At 38.8% G+C, this 17,373-nt stretch overlaps 1 pseudogene; it reads left to right on the top strand.

The window, feature by feature from the left end:
- The first annotated feature begins 10,613 nt into the window (after positions 1–10,613).
- LOC114036861 lies at positions 10,614–11,034 on the top strand (annotated as a pseudogene).
- The last annotated feature ends 6,339 nt before the right edge of the window (positions 11,035–17,373 follow it).

Consider the following 17,373-nt stretch of genomic DNA (forward strand, 5'->3'; position numbering starts at 1 on the left):
ATAGATAGATAGATAGATAGATAGATAGATAGATAGATAGATAGATAGATAGATAGATAGATATATTCTTTTAAAGGCTCCACTAGTATTTTGACTAGGCTCCAAGTATTTGAAGAGCTCTCTCATGGAAGATCATTAGGATTAGATTGTTTTTTCTTAGTTTTAAAAGATATAAATTGCAGAGAGACAGATTTAATCTTGAAAAAAATGTAACAATTAGAACTCTCTAAAAGTAGACTGGACTGCTTTAGGAAAAGATGGGTCACCACTCATTAAAGGTCTTCAAGAAAAGGCAGAATTTCTGCCAACAGGGATATCATAGAGGGGGTTCATATATAGGTACTGATTGAACTAAATAGTTATTGAGATTTTTACCGACTCTGAGATTTTGTGATTCTTAAATTCAATAGGATAAGGAGATCATACCAACATTTCCACTCAACTTTTTCTTTCCTAAGTAAATCATTTTCCCAAATAAGAATTTCATTTGAGTACATTCTACTAAAAACAACTCATGATATTATTGTTGTTGTAGGGGCAGCTAGGTGACAGTGGCTCTAATGCCAGGCCTGAAGTCAGGAAGATTCATCTTCCTGAGGTCAAATCTGGTCTTAGATACTTGCTGGCTATATGACCCTGGGCAAGTCAATTAACCCGGTTTGCCTCAGTTGCCTCATCTGTGAAATGAGCTGGAGAAGGAAATGGCAAACTATTTCAGTATCTTTGCCAAGAAAACCCCAGATGGCATCATGAAGAGTCACACATGACTGAAAAATGACTGAACGACAACAAAACAACACAACATATAACTCATGATACACAATACTTTAACTCAGGAAATTTTAAGGGATAGAATTCTAAGAGTTTGATAAAGCTTATCGACCTCCCGTCTAAAGTTCCAGAAAAATGCTATAAAATGTAATTGCTTTATTGGAAAAGAAAAAAAATTTGAATTTTGAGCAGGATGTACAGAAACTACCAATATTGTGAGCATAATGGGGACCATCTGTTAACTACTATCAATTAATCAACATACATTATTTAGCACCTACAATGTGCCGGGCACTGGAAGTACGAGAAAAAAAAAGGAAAAGGTAATTGCCTATCTTCATGGTCATTTAGATAGACACCAAATATTTACAAAGTAACAAAAGGGATAATTGATGGAAGGCACTAGATACCAAAACAGCTAGGTGGCAAAGTGGATAGAGCAACAGACCTGAGTTCAAATATGCCCTCAGGCACTTACTAACTGTGTGACCCTGGGCAAGTCACTTAATGCTATTTGCCTCAGTTTCCTCTTCTATAAAATGAGCTGGAGGGGGCAGAGCCAAGATGGTGACTAAAAACAGTGACCTGCTTGAGTTCTCCCCCAAACCTCTCCAAAAACCTGTAAAAAATGACTCTAAACAAGTTCTAGAGTAGCAGAACCCACAAAAAGACAAAGTAAGACAAATTTCCAGCCCAAGACAACCTGAATAGTTGATAGGAAATGTCTGTTGTTCCAGGCTAGGAGAGGAGCTCAATTCAGTGTGGGTCTTGCAAGCAAAGACAGGGCCAGAGGAAACCCAGAGCAGGCCTCAGAAGACTGAATCATGGGCAGCTGTGGTGGTTTCCAGACTTCTCAAGCCACAAATACCAAATACCTTAGAAGGTCAGTGGGAATTGACTGTTGGACCTGGGTGATAGAGAAGTGTGGTCCAGCCCTGGTCCTACAGCAGCCCCAAGGTGGCGACCACAGCAGGAGCTACTTCTGGAGCTCTTGGGCCATAGACTATGGGATGATCAAGCTGCTGATCAGAGGGGGATTGCAGGGATCCCTTTGCTATTGCTGAGGCAAGATTCTCTTGCTTTGCCTGTGCTTGGATCTGGGTTGCAGTCCTGGGAGGTAGTTCTGGGGCGAGGAGGAACACTGGTGTGGTGGAGCTTGTTGTGCCTGTGAAGAGGGAGCCCTCCTCTCAGTATCGAGGTAGAAAAGAGTGCTTGTGGTCACTCATAGACCAGAGCACAGGCCAGGAAAGGAGTAAACACCTCTCCTTTGATCATACCACCTTAGAAGAACTGAAAATTTATAGGTCTCTAGAAATATCTCTGAAAACAGCTGCACAAAACTCCTGAAGCTTTAGACAGTACACCCTCCACACTAAAAGCAGAGCCCTAATTAAAAAAGAAGTTAAAAAGTTAAATAATTGTCTGGAAACATGAGCAAACAGAGGCCAAAAACTCAGACTATAGAATCTTACTTTGGTTACAAAGAAGATCAAAGCATACAACCAGAAGACAACAAAACCAAAGCTCCTACATTCAAAGCCTCCAAGAAAAATATGAATTGAGCTCAGATTCTCATAATCTAGCCAATAGATCACTAATGTTCAGATTCCTTAAAAGTCTGACCAATATGGAGGATGTTCTAATAGACCTTGCCTTTGGCTGAAAGAAGGCTTGTGTTGAATTATTTCAGGCAGGACTTGTGTGTTGTGATTTTGGAGTCCCAGCACCTCTAAATCTCTAAACCTCAACATTTTGGTGGCATGTACAAGCAAAACTGCCTGACCCCAAGCTCTTCTGCAGCCAAGACTGGAAGGCATGTAAACCTCCCTCCTTTCTTGCCCTGCATTTGAGGTTGCTTTCCTTGGAGGTGCTTTTCAGGCAGACAGTTACAAGGCTGTCTCCTAATCGGCCTGACACTTTCAGGCTCTTGGTCCATTGGTTTGGTTCAAGGCCATGGACCTGGGTACACCTTCCACAGCATAGAGGACAAGGGCAGAGGCCCTGTCTGGAAGCGTATACTCAATTCTATCAATTCTCTTGGCACTAGAGCACTGGAAAAACTGCAGGTGCTTTTTGGTTCCCTGAGGCTTACTTACTCCCTTCCTTCTAAACCCCTGGGTCCTCCTTCATGGAGCTTTCAGGGGAAAGTTAGAACAGCTAAAAACATCTTAGCAGATTCTGGAGGTTTTGTGATCAATCATTAAGGAGTTTTGAAACACCTTTGTACAACCTGGTTACTCCCTTCCCTTGAGTCAAGAGGGTATCTGTTAACCCCTCTCACAGGAGAAGAGAGTTCCACCCTCCCTCCCCCGACCTTTGAATTTGCCCTCTCCCTACCTGCGAAAGGAAGGAGGAGGAAGCAGCATCAGCTACCCTGTGGGCCCACTAGCAATAGCCATGGGCCCTGGGGTGATCTTTGCCTGGAAGCATCACCTAAGTTTAGCACATCCTGCTCAAGGTAAAGAAGCTAGCCTCTGAACTTGGGTAGGCACATTCTTTTAAAATTGTAGTTTTAACTGTTAATGATGAGATGTTGATTCTCTGTGTAAAGTAATTTAGAAATGCATTTAACAAAATTGAAGTCAACTGATTGGGAACAGATTTGTTTCAAATTTCAAATTGGTGAACTTTTTGTATAAGGTATGTCAAGCAACTTCTCATAATTTGGTTACCACTAAAATAATTGGCTATTGTTGGTTATTGTTTTAATGTGTGAACTTGCCAAAAAGTTTTTTTGGGTTATGGCTTGCTGAGAATTTGCAAGTATATAGAAATAATCTCTAATGATTGACTTTTTACACCAGGACAAATTTAAGTTTGAGATGTAAATCTTGGAAAAGTTTTTCCTAAGCTATGATTAGTGAAATTTGCTGTTTGAGGTAAAAGCTCATGGGATTTTATTCTGAGTTGTCTGAAGGATCATAATAATCCATCGATAATCAATAATCCACCATCTGAGAGAAACACCACAAGCTACTCAGAAAATGTGATAGTGGTGGGAAGTCAGCATCTGGAAAAGCTGAGAGGACAATTTTAGCCTCAGTCTAAGATGGGATCCTCCTGGCTCAGTTTCCCCATCATGTACCTTTGAAAAGGAATTTTACCCACTTATTCCTGAATCTGACTATGAGGTGGATTTGATACTGCATGTTTGGAAAACTGAATTATCTGAATCCAAACAGAGCTCAGGATGTTTTATCCTGTCACTTCTGGACCCTGCAGTCTTTACCATCAGATTTGTGTCTTCCAGACTTCAGGTCATTCACCTACAGTTGGTAGCAAACAGTGGGTCCCAGCCAATATCCCCCATCATTCCCTGGATGCAGCCCGTGCTCCATTCCAGTCAACCTCCTCTTTGGGACCCCCTTGAGGCAGGGACAGCTCTACACCCCTAGGGTAGTTGGAGGGAATATCTATATCTATATCTATATCCATATCTATATCTATATCTATATCTATATCTACATCTATATCTATATCTGTATCTATATCTATATGTATGTATATATACACACATATATGCATATATATGTGTGTATATATACACACATACATATATATATATACATACCTACATACACACACATATGTATATATATATATACACCAGATGGGAGAGGGCAAATTCAAAGGTGGGGGGAGAGGGTGAAACTCTCTTCTCCTAAGAGAGGGATTAACAGATACCCTCTTGACTCAAGGGAAGGGAGCAATCAGGTTGTACAGAGGTGTTTCGAAGCTCCTTAATGATTGACCACAAAACCTCCAGAATCTGCTAAGATGTTTTTAGCTGTTCTAACTTTTCCCTGTAACCTCCATGAAGGAGGACCCATGGGTTTAGAAGGAAGGGAGTAAGAGAGGTAAGAGAGGATTATACCAGGAGAAGGAGAAACAGAGAAGTAGAATGGGGTAAATTATCTCACATAAAAGAGTCAAGAAACAGCTTTTACAGTGGTGGGGAAGAGGGGGGAGGTGAAAGTGAACCTTACTCTCATTGGATTTGGCTTAAGAAGGGAATAACATACACACTCAATAGGGAATGGAAATCTATCCTGCCCAACAGGAAAATACGGGGCAAGGGGAGAAGAGAGGGGAAGAATGATAGAAGAAGGGTAGTTTGGAGGAAGGAGTAATCAGAAGCAAACACTTTTGAGGAGGGACAGGGTCAAAGGAGAGAATAGAATAAACAGGGGGTGGGAGGTGGGATGGGATAAAAGGAAATATAGTGTTTTTTTCACAACATAACTACTATGGAAGTGTTTTTTCTGACTACACATGTATAACCTATATCGAATTGCTTGCCTTCTCAATGAGGATGGGTGGGGAGGGAGGAAGGAAGATAATTTGGAACACAAAGTTTCAAAAATGAATGTTAAAAGTTGTTTTTATATGCAACTGGAAAATAAGATATACAGGCAGAAGGGTGTAGAAATCTATCCTGCCCTACAGGAAAATAGAAGAGAAAGGAAATAAGAGAAGGGGAAGGTAATAGAAGGGAGGGCCAATTAGGCAAAGGAGTATTTAGAATGCATGCCGTCTCGGAGTGGGGGGAAGGGAGAGATGGGGGAAAAATGTGGAACTCAAAATCTTGTGGAAGTTTATGTTGAAAACTAAAAATAAATTAATTAATTTTTAAAAAATGAGGTGGAGAGGGAAATGACAAACCCCTCCGGTATATTTGCAATAAAACTCCAAATGGGATCACAGAGAGTCAGATGCCTGAAAAACCACTGAAGGCATTAGAATATAAAACCATTGTGACATGGACTGTCTTCTTTTTGTATTTGTGTCTTTAGTACTTGACAGTATTTGTCATTTTATAAACATTAAATACTTTTTCATTCACTCCCTTGTTTTTTCCCTAGAACACCTTGTTTTTATCTATCCTTTCCTCTACATCTCCCACTGCTACTCCACAATCCCTCATAACCAACTTTTATTGTGTTTTTATGTATGGTATTCACCCCACAGCAGGAAAATCTAAGTCACTTGAGGTCAGAGGTTGAAATTATTATTTATTTTTGTAGCCTCAGGAATATACACAGTACCTTATAAATAAGATAATGCATGTCAACTACGATGTTAAAAGGTGTTAAAAATATCAATTAGTATTAAGTATGATTACATACTGTCAGTATTTCACTCAAATTTCTGGGACTAAGATGGTATGAATGCTACTGCCCTCTTCCCTGGTCAGATTGCAAATGGAGTGCTGTGTTCAACTCTGGTATACAATGGTTAGGAAGGACGGTGATAGGGTTGGAGAATATCCAAAGAGCCTCCAAGATGGTGGAAGGCCTCAGGTTCATTGCCATACATTTGACTAGTTGTTTAGCTTAAAGAAGAGAAAACTAAGAAAATGGCTGGGGAATGAGAGGTGTAAAAGGGGATGATATCTGTCTTCAAGTATTTCAAGGACTGCCATATGGAAGAATGATAAGACTTAATCTATTTGACCCCAGAAGACAGGACCTGAAGTAATGGAAAGTTCAAAGAGATAAATACAGGCCTGATTTCAGGGGGAAAACTTTCTAATAATGAGAGCTGTCCAAAGACGGAATGGGCTTCCTGAGTTTGTGCTGGTCTCTCCATCACCGGAGATCTTTAAACAAAGGCTGGAGAATTATTAGCCAAGGATGTTATGTAGGGATTTCTTTAATGAATAGGTTAGACAAGATGTGCCCTAAGCTCTCATCTGCTCTCAAATTCTGTGATTCCGTGATTGCATTTTTCTTTTCTTTTTTTTTTGTCCTCAAAATAGGGACAGAATATTGACACCCAAGCTCTGTGAATTCTAATGTGCTCACTAACACTCAATGCCACAAATCTGAAAACTGTGGAATGATTGATGGTTCTGTGTGTGGATATCTCTTCCAACAGTAAGCCCATTTGAATTTTATCTGCAATCTCAAATCAAAAGCATCCTTTCATTTATAATCTGCTGATGCGAAGACCCACCCTCTGGAGTCTGGCTTCACTCTAGGCTCTGTCTTCTAGAAGTAGACATCTTCATCAAGTGGTTTGTTTTTGTTTGTTTATTTTCTTGCTTTGTTTTGTTTTGGTTTATTTTCCTTCTGCTAAAATGTATCATGTTAGGATTTTACTTTCTAATAAGCAAGTGATGGAAATAGGTCAAAGTGGAACTAACATTTTCTTTCAGCTTTGAGATTTCCAAAGATATTTACAGAGCTTGGCACATAATAGACAATAAATGTTTATTCCTTAAATGATTATCTCATTCAAGGTGGGGAGATGATGCAGTGGGTAACAGTTTTGGGCCTGGAATCAGGAAGACCTGAGTTCAAATCTAGTCTCAAACACTACATATCTGTGTGACCCTGGGCAAGTCATTTAACATCTTTCTGCCTCAGTTTCCTCAACTATAAAGTGGGCATAAAGCCTCCCAGGGTCATTGTGAGTATTAAATTAAATAATATTTGTAAAGTGCTTAACATGGTACCTGACACATAAAATGTGTGTTTCTTTCCTTCCCTCCCTCTGTCCTCTCCTTCCTTCTTTGCTTCATCTGAGCCTCATAACAATCCAGAGCCAAAAGGGACCTTAGAGGTCATCTAGTTCAATTCTGCTATTTTACAGATGAAGAAGTAGAGGTCCAAAAAGATGAAGTGGTTTTCAAAAGTCTCGCAAGTAGTAAATGACCCAGCAGAGATTCAAACTCAAGCCCTCTGATTCCAAACTCAGTGCTTTCCCTACTTGTCCATGATGCTTCTTGAGGGCAAGGACTATCTTTTGCCCCTTTTCATGTCCCCAACACTTACCACAGTGCCTGACACATAGTAGGCACTTGATAAATGTTTATTGAATGAATAAATGAATCATATCTCCAGTGGATCCATGACCTCATCTATGATGGTATCCCTATCAACAGTGCATATCACAACCCAACCATCACTTAATATCCTGTATAGCTCTCCTCCATGGTCTGCTATAAACTAGCTCTATGGGAACAACCTAACTTCATGTGGGCCTCCCTTGAGTCCTCCTGACACCATGGAGCTCCTGCATGTGTGGTGCATGAAGGCTGCCCTTCGGTTATCCCTTACTTTTACGTGTGACTCATACGTCTTTTTTCCCAGTTGTCTATTTCTTATATGACACCCTTTACATTACTTCTCCAGCTTGCTCACCATCCACCTCACCATTGCCTTGGGGTGAACCTCAATTTCATTTCTTCAGAAACTCTACTAGTCCATGATTTGTAGCCATAATGGCCAGCAACACCTGAAAATTATGGGCATTAATCAGGTAGGGGTTTGCTTCAAGGAAGTGTTTGGGAGTTTTGAAAAGAACTTGGCAATTTCCTGAAGCCAAATCAATTTGTTCTCCTCTTTATCAGCAATTCTTAACACATCTCATTGTCATTTATACTATTTATCATTTATAGATACATCGATATCTATATTATATATATGCATATACATGTATGTATGTGTGTGTGTGTGTGTGTGTGTGTGTGTGTGTGTGTGTGTAGCTCCTCCTGTGAGGCTCTGTAAAACCCCGTCAAGGAATATTTTCCCTAATTCCCACTTGCGTTAGACACCTGGTACCCCAGAGGCTGGCTGATTACTTCTCCCTTTAGGTTATGGGGGCTCTGGCATTGATGTTGACAAGATCCAGATGACATGGTCAAGACAATGAAGGGAAGACTTTATCTCACCTGACAGACAGAAAATGTTAATTGCTTGCACCCAAGACATAGATGGTCAAGTGAACACTCTTTCCATCTCCAACAGATTTAACCTTCCTTCTCCAACTCCTTATACCATTCTCCAGACTTCTAGTACTATCATGAGCACAAGGTCACCTCACAAAAAGAAAGAGTTTGAGAGTTAAGGTTCCAAAAATGTACTGAAGCCAGTTTGAGGTGGTTCCCAAGAGCCAGTTGTTAAATTTTCAGTGACAGCATTTATACCTTGGAAACTGGCAAATTCTGCAAATTGGAGCTTAATTTGGTGTTTTACTGATTGTCCAGATTTCAGAATGTTATAGAGAAAATATTCATGGTGCAGATTCAACTTAAAACTATCTCATGCTTCCTCTTCCATCCCCAGAGAACTTGCAGTTAAACATTTCTTAACATACCCTTATAAGGAAACTCCTCTCCTCATTATTCTCCTTCCCCATTGTGCCTCTGTAGGACTAGAAACTAAGTATTCTCAGATCAAGACCTTGCCTCTCATCCACACTGGAGAAAAGTTATGACTATTGTTGACAGGGTTTGTGGCCTTGAGAATTTTCCCTCTGCTTACCTTGGGCCACCTCTATTTCTGGAAGTTGTCAATAACAACATTATCTTTGCCAGTGATGTTGTCTAACAGTCTTTCATATTGTTCTTAACTCAGAAGGCCACTGTTCACTCTATCCTTCACGAGCAGCTAAGCTGATTTTTCCTAAAACGTGAGGTTGACCATGTCACTCTCTTATTCAGGAACCCCAGTGTTATTGTTGAGTCATTTTTCAGTCATGTCCAACTCTGTGTGACCCCATTGGGGATTTTCTTGGCAAAGATACTGGTTTGCCATTTCCTTCCCCAGCTCATTTCATAGATGAGGAAACTGAGGCAAACAGGGTTGAATGACTTGCCTAGAGTCACACAGTTTGTAAGTGTCTCTGACTGACTGATTTTAACTCAGAAAGATGAATCTTCCTGATTCTATGCCCAGTGCTTTATCCACTGTGCCACCTAACTGCCCTAACAACTCCATTGTCTCCCTATTAATTCTAAGATCACATGCAAACTTTTCTGGTTGGCATTTAAAGCTCTTTATAATGTGGCATTTTCAGTTTTTTTGTACATATTATGTACCTCCATGTTTTCTATGGATTAGTCATGCTGGCTCACTTGCTCTTCACACATATTCCTGCTCTCTGCTGTGACTTTGCAATAGATTGGCCCCTGTGCCTGAAATTTTCTATCCCCTCACCTCCACCTCTTAGCATCTTCTAAAATTAGTTCAAACACCCCCTTCTCACCAGGTTTTTCCCAATCATCTATAGAATAATGCCTTCCCCTCCAACATTATCTTATAGGTACTCTGTATCTGGTATTTAAATTTATGTACACATTCTTTCCCACCTTGGAATGTGAGCTCCATCTCTTTGAATCCCATCACCCAGCACATTACCCGTAATGTGACAAGAACTTAATAAATGCTAATTAATGGGTTTGTTCACTCACTCAGGGCCCTTGGTTTCTTTGTGGGAGATGGGAGGAGGAATTCATCCCAAACAAAAACAGAGCTACATCTTTCCCCCAGACTGTTAGCTTAGCTTGGCTTGAGGAAATGAGAGCACCTTTGTCCAATATTCCCCTTGGCTTTCCGGGTAGAAATGCAGTGATCAATCATGAAGAGCCTAAAAACAAAGATACAGAGAGAGTTCATTTCCCAGACTTGTTAAAAAGGCTGAGGCATCCATTCATCCCCTTTAAGCTCTGCTGCATGATGACACAGCTCCAACACAAAACATCAAACTCCATGTGTTTTTATGTTTTTAATAAACCTCAAGAACCTGCCATTAATACCTAAACCCAGCTCCCCCACACTTTAATCATCATCATCATCATCATCATCATCATCATCATCAGTATTAATTAATACAAATGTTCTTCCAAGGGCCAAACAAAAAGAAGTGTGTCCAGGGTTGTTTTTTTTTTAATATTTGCAATAACATGGACAATTGAGATTAATATGTCTACCCATGGCCAGAATAGCATGCAGTGTTTGGTACCTCCTATCATTCTCAGAAAAAGATGAGAGATATTCTTTGGTGAAGGTATTGCCTCTGCAGCCACGTGGAGCCAGCAGTCGCTACCTCTCCTCCTCCTGACTCACCACTGTTCGCTCTCACCGAGGAATAAGTCGGTCAGGAAGTCGCTCCACTGCCATGGCATTCAAAGACACCGGCAAGACCCTCATGGATCCCGAAGTGGCCATTCATCATATCTGGATCACCGTCACCAGCCGCAATGTGAAGTCCCTCAAGAAAGTGTGTGCTGACCTAATTAGAGGAGCCAAAGAAAAGAACTTGAAAGTGAAGGGACCTGTTCGAATGCCCGCTAAGACACTTCAGATCACAACTAGAAAAACTCCTTGTGGTGAAGGTTCAAAGACTTGGGATCAGTTCCAGATGAGAATCCACAAACACCTTATTGATTTGCACAGTCCTTCTGAAATTGTTAAACAGATCACTTCTATCAGCATTGAACTAGGTGCAGAAGTTGAAGTCATCGTTGCAGATGCCTAACCAATCATCTCTTTTAATAAATTGATTGCAACTATTAAAAAAAAAAGATGAGAGAACACTAAAGCACCAATCTAATGTAGTCGCCTGTTGAAATCATAGATAAAGTTGCTCTCCATTAGTTCTTCTTACATTCTGCTCTACGGATTAGTCAATAAAAGGGAAGAGGTAGCAACAAATTGCCTGATGAAAAAGACAAACACACACAGATCAGCAGATGCAGAGGATGGCTGTTGGCTCAACTTAGTAGAAAGCCAAAAGGAGAGAGAGAATGTAAGGACAGAACAGATGGAATTAGGATAACCTGTTTTGTTTCATTTTGTTTTTTTTTTTTTTTTGGTTGCAAAATAAACTGGAAGGCATAAAGGGAGAAGAGTTTACATTTAGGGGGAATATCTGGAGGACAAATTGCAGTATATGAATATGGTAGATTCTTATTATGCTACAAAAAAGATTGAATATCAGGAAATGAGAGAAACATGAGAAGACTTGTTTGAACCAATGTGGAATGAAGTAAACAGAGAAGGGAAAACATTATATAGAATGAATAAAATAGGTACAAAGTCAGGGAAATCACCAAACGAAGGTGTTTATGATATAATTGGAATAACCGATTTTGACTTTAAGGAAGAGATGAAGAAGAATATCTTTGTGTCAGTCAGTCAACATACATTATTAGGGGCCTACCATGTGCCAGGTGCTGAGGATACAAAAAAAAAGTCCTTCTTCTTAAGAAGCTCACAGTCTAATGGGGGGAGAATACATAAGAACAAGATATAGACAGAATAAATTGGAGATAAACAGGCACTAAAATTAAGGGGGATTGGGGTGGACTTTCTGTAGATGAAAGGATTTTAGCTGGCACTTGAAGATAGCCAGCAAGCAGAGGTGTCTAGGGAGGATATTCTAGACATGAAGGACAGCCCACGAAAGTGCAAGTGGAGTGTCTTTTGGGAAGAATGTCAAGGATAGCGGACCTCAATCACAGAAGACAGTAGAATGAACACTGGCCCCAGAGTCAAAGAACATGGGCTCAAAATCTGCTTCTAATGCTCTGTGGTGTGACCTGAGACAAGTCAATAAATTTCCTTAAGTCTCAATTTCCCCATCTTTCAAATGGGGGTTGGATTAGATAGAATCTGAAGCCCCAGATAGCTCTAGAGTTATTATTATATTGTGTTGATGAGGTGGGATCAATGGGGATAAAATATTGTTTCAATTTTAGATGAAATCATTATTAGTTGGTTTTGCTTAACTTTTTTTCTAACGTGTCTATTATTGTTGTTGTAACAAAGAAAGACTCATTGAACAGTGGAGATAGAGGAGGGAGGGAAAGGGTATATCCAAAAATGACTGTGATGTAAAAAACTATGGTATCACTAAAAATTAACGAAGAGTGAAAAGGACCATACCTGTGATTTTGCTAGTACAGGGTACCCCCTTTACCAATGCAGGTTGTGATGTTCTGGGCAACTTATGCTCTTAGAATATTACCTGGGTCACAGGAGTGGGAAGAGAACAAGCATGTATTAAATGCCTACTATGTGTCAGACACTCTGATAAATGATTTTCAAAGATTATCTCATTTTATCCTCACCATGATCCTAGGAAGGAAGGAAGAGAGGCAAAGAGGTAGGAAAGAAGGAGGGAGGGAGGGAGAGAATGAAGGAAGGAAGGAAAGATGAAGAAGAATTAGTATTTACATAGCACCTCCTACATGCCAGACATTCCACCAAATGCTTTTCAAAAATTATTTTGTAATAACTAGCATTTATATTATGCCTACTAGGTGCCAGACACTGTGTTAAACATTTTTCAAATATTATCTCATTTTATATTCACATTAACTCTGGGAGGTAGGTTCTGTTACTATCCCATTTTAAAGTCAAGAAAACTGAGTCAGGAAAAGGTTAAATGACTTGCCTAGGGTCACACAGATTGTATGTGTCTGGAGCCAAATTTGAAATTAGGTCTTCTTGACTCCAAGCCCAGCACTTTATCCACTGTGCCACCAACCTGCCAATTAAGCAACTTGAACAGGTTCACCCATTTATTTTAGACTAGTAATGGAGAAGAGTCAGTGACAGGATTTGATCCCAGGTCTTCCTGGCTTCCAAGGCCAACTGTGTATCCATTATTCTATGAGTAAAGAAAAGTATACTTCATTTTCCACATGAAACTATAATCCAGTGGGTAAATAAACCAAATCGATATAATTTCCCACTCCCAGAGAGCATACTCCAATATTCCAATGGGTCTGTGGTCTTATCGATGTTGGTATTCCCTACCACAATTCACATGAAAAACAGTCTCTTTCTGCATCATGTCTGGTTCTTGTCAGTTCTCTTCATGGGAAATTATTTGATGTGCCATTGGCCTTCCCTAATTTTTGTTCAATTGTGTGGACATCAATGGAGTACAAGGATTGTCCAGCAGTTAATGCTTTCTCCAGAACTGATGACATGAAAATCCATTCATTCTCATCTCAGCTGGAAAGGTTAAAGATGTTTTAGGAGATGTTTTTGAGACTGCTTTCCCTCTATGCTAGAGTCAGGATATGAATTGAGATCCTGAAAATTCTGACTGAAATTATTTGTTGATGACTCCTCAATATCAGTTGTCTAAAACAAATGCTGAACAGTCATATGCAGAGTTCATGCATCCTTTTTGCATTGGGCTGCTTTATAGATTTTACACTATATTCAAGAGGAAAACAAGAATATCCTCTTCTCCCTATCCACCTCTATTATTTAAAATAGTTCAAGAAAGAAGAAGCTAATAGGTGTATTAGACAGAAGGCTGACCTTGAAGTCAGGAAGATCTGAGTTTGAATTTGGGCTCAGACACCTACAGCTGTCTGACCCTAGACAACTCACTTAACCTTGAACCTCATTTTCCTCACCTATAAAATAGAACAATGATAGGATCTACTTCACAGGATTATTTGAGGATTAAATGAAATAATGCATGTAAAGTACTTTTTAAACCTTAAAATGCTGTATAACCCAGGAACCATATGAACACAATTACAAAACACTTTTCACACAAATAAAGTCAGATCTAAATAATTGGAAAAATGTCAGTTGCTTATGGGTAGGCCGAGCTAATATAATAAAAATGACAATTCTACCTAAGCTAATTTACCTATTCGGTGCCATACCAATCAAACTACCAAAATTATTTTATAGAGTTAGAAAAAAAAATAATAACAAGCTTCATTTGGAATCACAAAAGGTCCAGAACATCAAGGGAACTAATGAAAAGAAATGCTGGGGAAGGTGGCCTAGCCATTCCAGATGTTAAATTATATTATAAAGTGACAATCATCAAAACTACTTGATACTGGCTAAGAAATAGAGTGGTGGATCAGTGGAATAGGTTAGGTATGCAAGACACAGTAGTCAATGACTATAGTAATCTACTATTTTATAAACCCATAGACCCCTACTTCTGGGATAAGAGCTCACTATTTGACAAAAACTGGGGGCAGCTAGGTGGTGCAATGGATAAAGCTCCAGCCTTGGAGTCAGGAGGACCTGAGTTCAAATCTGGCCTCACACACATGACACTTACTAGCTGTGTGACCCTGGGCAAGTCACTTAACCCCAATTACCTCACCAAAAAAAAAAAGACAAAAACTGCTGGAAAAACTGGAAAAGAATATGGCAGAAACTAGGCACAGACCAAAATCTCACACCATATACCAAAATAAAGTCAAAATGGGTTCATGATTTAGATATAAAGGCTGATACTATAAGCAAACTGGAAGAGTAAGGAATAGTTTACCTATCAGATCTATGGAGAATAGAAAAATTCATGACTAAACAGGAGACAGAGAACATTATGAAACGCAAAATGAATAATTTTGATTACATTAAATTGAAAAGCTTTTGCACAAACAAAACCAATGCAAGCAAGATTAGAAGGAAAGTAGAAAACTGGGAAAGAATTTTTACAACCAGTCTCTCTGATAAGGACCTCATTTCTAAAATATATAGAGAATTAAGTCAAATTTATAAAAATGCAAGTCATTCCTCAATTGATAAATGGTCAAAGGATATGAACAGGCAATTTTCAGAGGGAGAAATTAAAGCCATTTACAGTCATATGAAAAAATGCTCTAAATCACTATTAATTAGAGAAATGCAAATCAAAACAACTCTGAGGTACCACATCACACTTATCAGATTTGCCAACATGACAAAACAGGAAAATAATAAATGTTGGAGAAGATGTGGGAAAATTGGAACACTAATGCATTGTTGATGGAGTTGTGAAATGATCCAACCATCTTGGACAGCAATTTGAAACTATGCCCAAAGGGCTATAAAAATGATTATACCCTTTGACTCGGCAAAGGCACTTCTAGGGCTACATCCCAAAGATATCATAAAAATGGGAAAAGGTTCCACATGTACAAAAATATTTATAGCAGCTCTTTTTGTGGTGACAAAGAATTGGAAATTGAGAGGATACCTATCAATTGGGGAATGGCTGAACAAGTTGTGGCATATGAATGTAATGGAATACTATTGTGCTATAAGAAATGATGAGTAGGCAGACATCAGAAAAACCTAGAAAGACTTGTATGGACTAATGCTGAATGAAGTGAGCAGAACCAGGAGAATGCTGTATACAGTAACAGCCATGTTGTGCGATGACTAACATTGATAGACTTAGCCCTTCTCAGTAATGCAAGGATCTAAGACATCTCCAAAGGTTTCACGATAGAAAATATTATCCACATCCAAAGATAGAACTATGGAATTTGAATGCAGATCAAAGCATCCTATTTGCTATTTTTTTCTTCTGTTTTGTTTTGTTTCCTCTTTCTTGTGCTTCCTCCTATTGGTTCTAATTCTTCCTTACAACATCATTAATGTGAAAAATATAGTTAATAGGAATGTGTATGTATAGTGTATATCAGATTGCATGCCATCTTGGGAAGGGAGGTGTGGAGGAAGGGGGAGAAAAACTTAAAACTCAAAAGCTTATGGAAGTGATTGTTGATAAAATCAAAATAAATTAATAAAAGTCATTGTAAAAAGTGCTATATAATTGCTAGTTATAATTATTAGCAATACTACTAATAGCAATAAGGCAAGAGGATGAAATGAAAGAAGATAAGCAAAGGGAAGATAAAACTATTCCTATTTGCTAATGATATGATAGTTTACTTAAAAATACCAAGGAATATACACACACACAGAAATATTAATTAAGAAAATAGTTAGGGGCAGCTAGGTGGCACGGTGGATAGAGCACTGGCCCTGGAGTCAGGAGGACCTCAGTTAAAATCCAGCCTCAGACACATAACACTCACTAGCTATGTGACTATGGGCATTGCCTAGCCAAAAAAAATAGTTACAGTAAAATTACAGGCTACAAAATTTACCCAAAAATTCAGCGTCATTTTTATATAATGGCAACAAATTCCAGGAGGGAGTAAAAGAAACAGAAATCCCATTCAAAATAACTACAATATGCACAAAATATTTGAGAGTCAATCTCACAGAGCATCCTCAATATTTATAGAGTTTCAATTGTAAAATTCTCCTTAAAGAAATAAATAACAACTTACATAGCTGGAAAAAATATATAGTGCTCATGGCTGGGCTGAACCAACATAATAAAAATTACAGTACCACTAAAGTTAATTTATAGTTTTAAAGCTATATAATTCAAGCTACCAAAGGAATACCTTACAGAACTAAATAAAATAATGACTAAATTCTTTTAGAGGAGCAAAAGACCTAATACATGAAAAGCAAGGTACAAATGAACGGAGCAAGAATCATCAGTAATTTAGCCAACCAACATTTATTAAGCACTTTCTGTGTTCCAGGAATGCTGCTAAGCATGCAGGGATACAAAAAAAAGCAAAAGACAAATCCTACCCTCAAGGAGTTCACAATCTAATGGTGGAAACAACATACAAGCAACTATACACACACACACAGACACACACACACACACAAGCTACATACAGGATAAATTAGAAATGATCAAGAGAAAGTAAGTACTAAAATTAAGAGGATAAGAGAATTAAGACTTTTCTCACTCTCTCCAACCTGGAATCATTTGTGTTGTGGCAGTACTTGGTACTTCTGTATTGCTTGTGAGTCAGTCTTTTTTTTTTTTTAATTAAGTGAGTCTTTGACAATTAGACCTTACTAAGATACCCTAGACTGTATTTCTGAGGCAGAACCTATCTGAGATTTGTTGTGGGAAGAAAACTCATTTTTGGTAGAATCTAGAATACAAATCAGGAAAATATATTATTCTGAATGTAAAGACTTACTAGATGCTTACTGACTGACTGATTTAACTTTTTATTACAAG

Source organism: Vombatus ursinus, unplaced genomic scaffold (assembly GCF_900497805.2).
Source record: "Vombatus ursinus unplaced genomic scaffold, bare-nosed wombat genome assembly UNPS02009994.1, whole genome shotgun sequence".
Taxonomy (NCBI): domain Eukaryota; kingdom Metazoa; phylum Chordata; class Mammalia; order Diprotodontia; family Vombatidae; genus Vombatus; species Vombatus ursinus.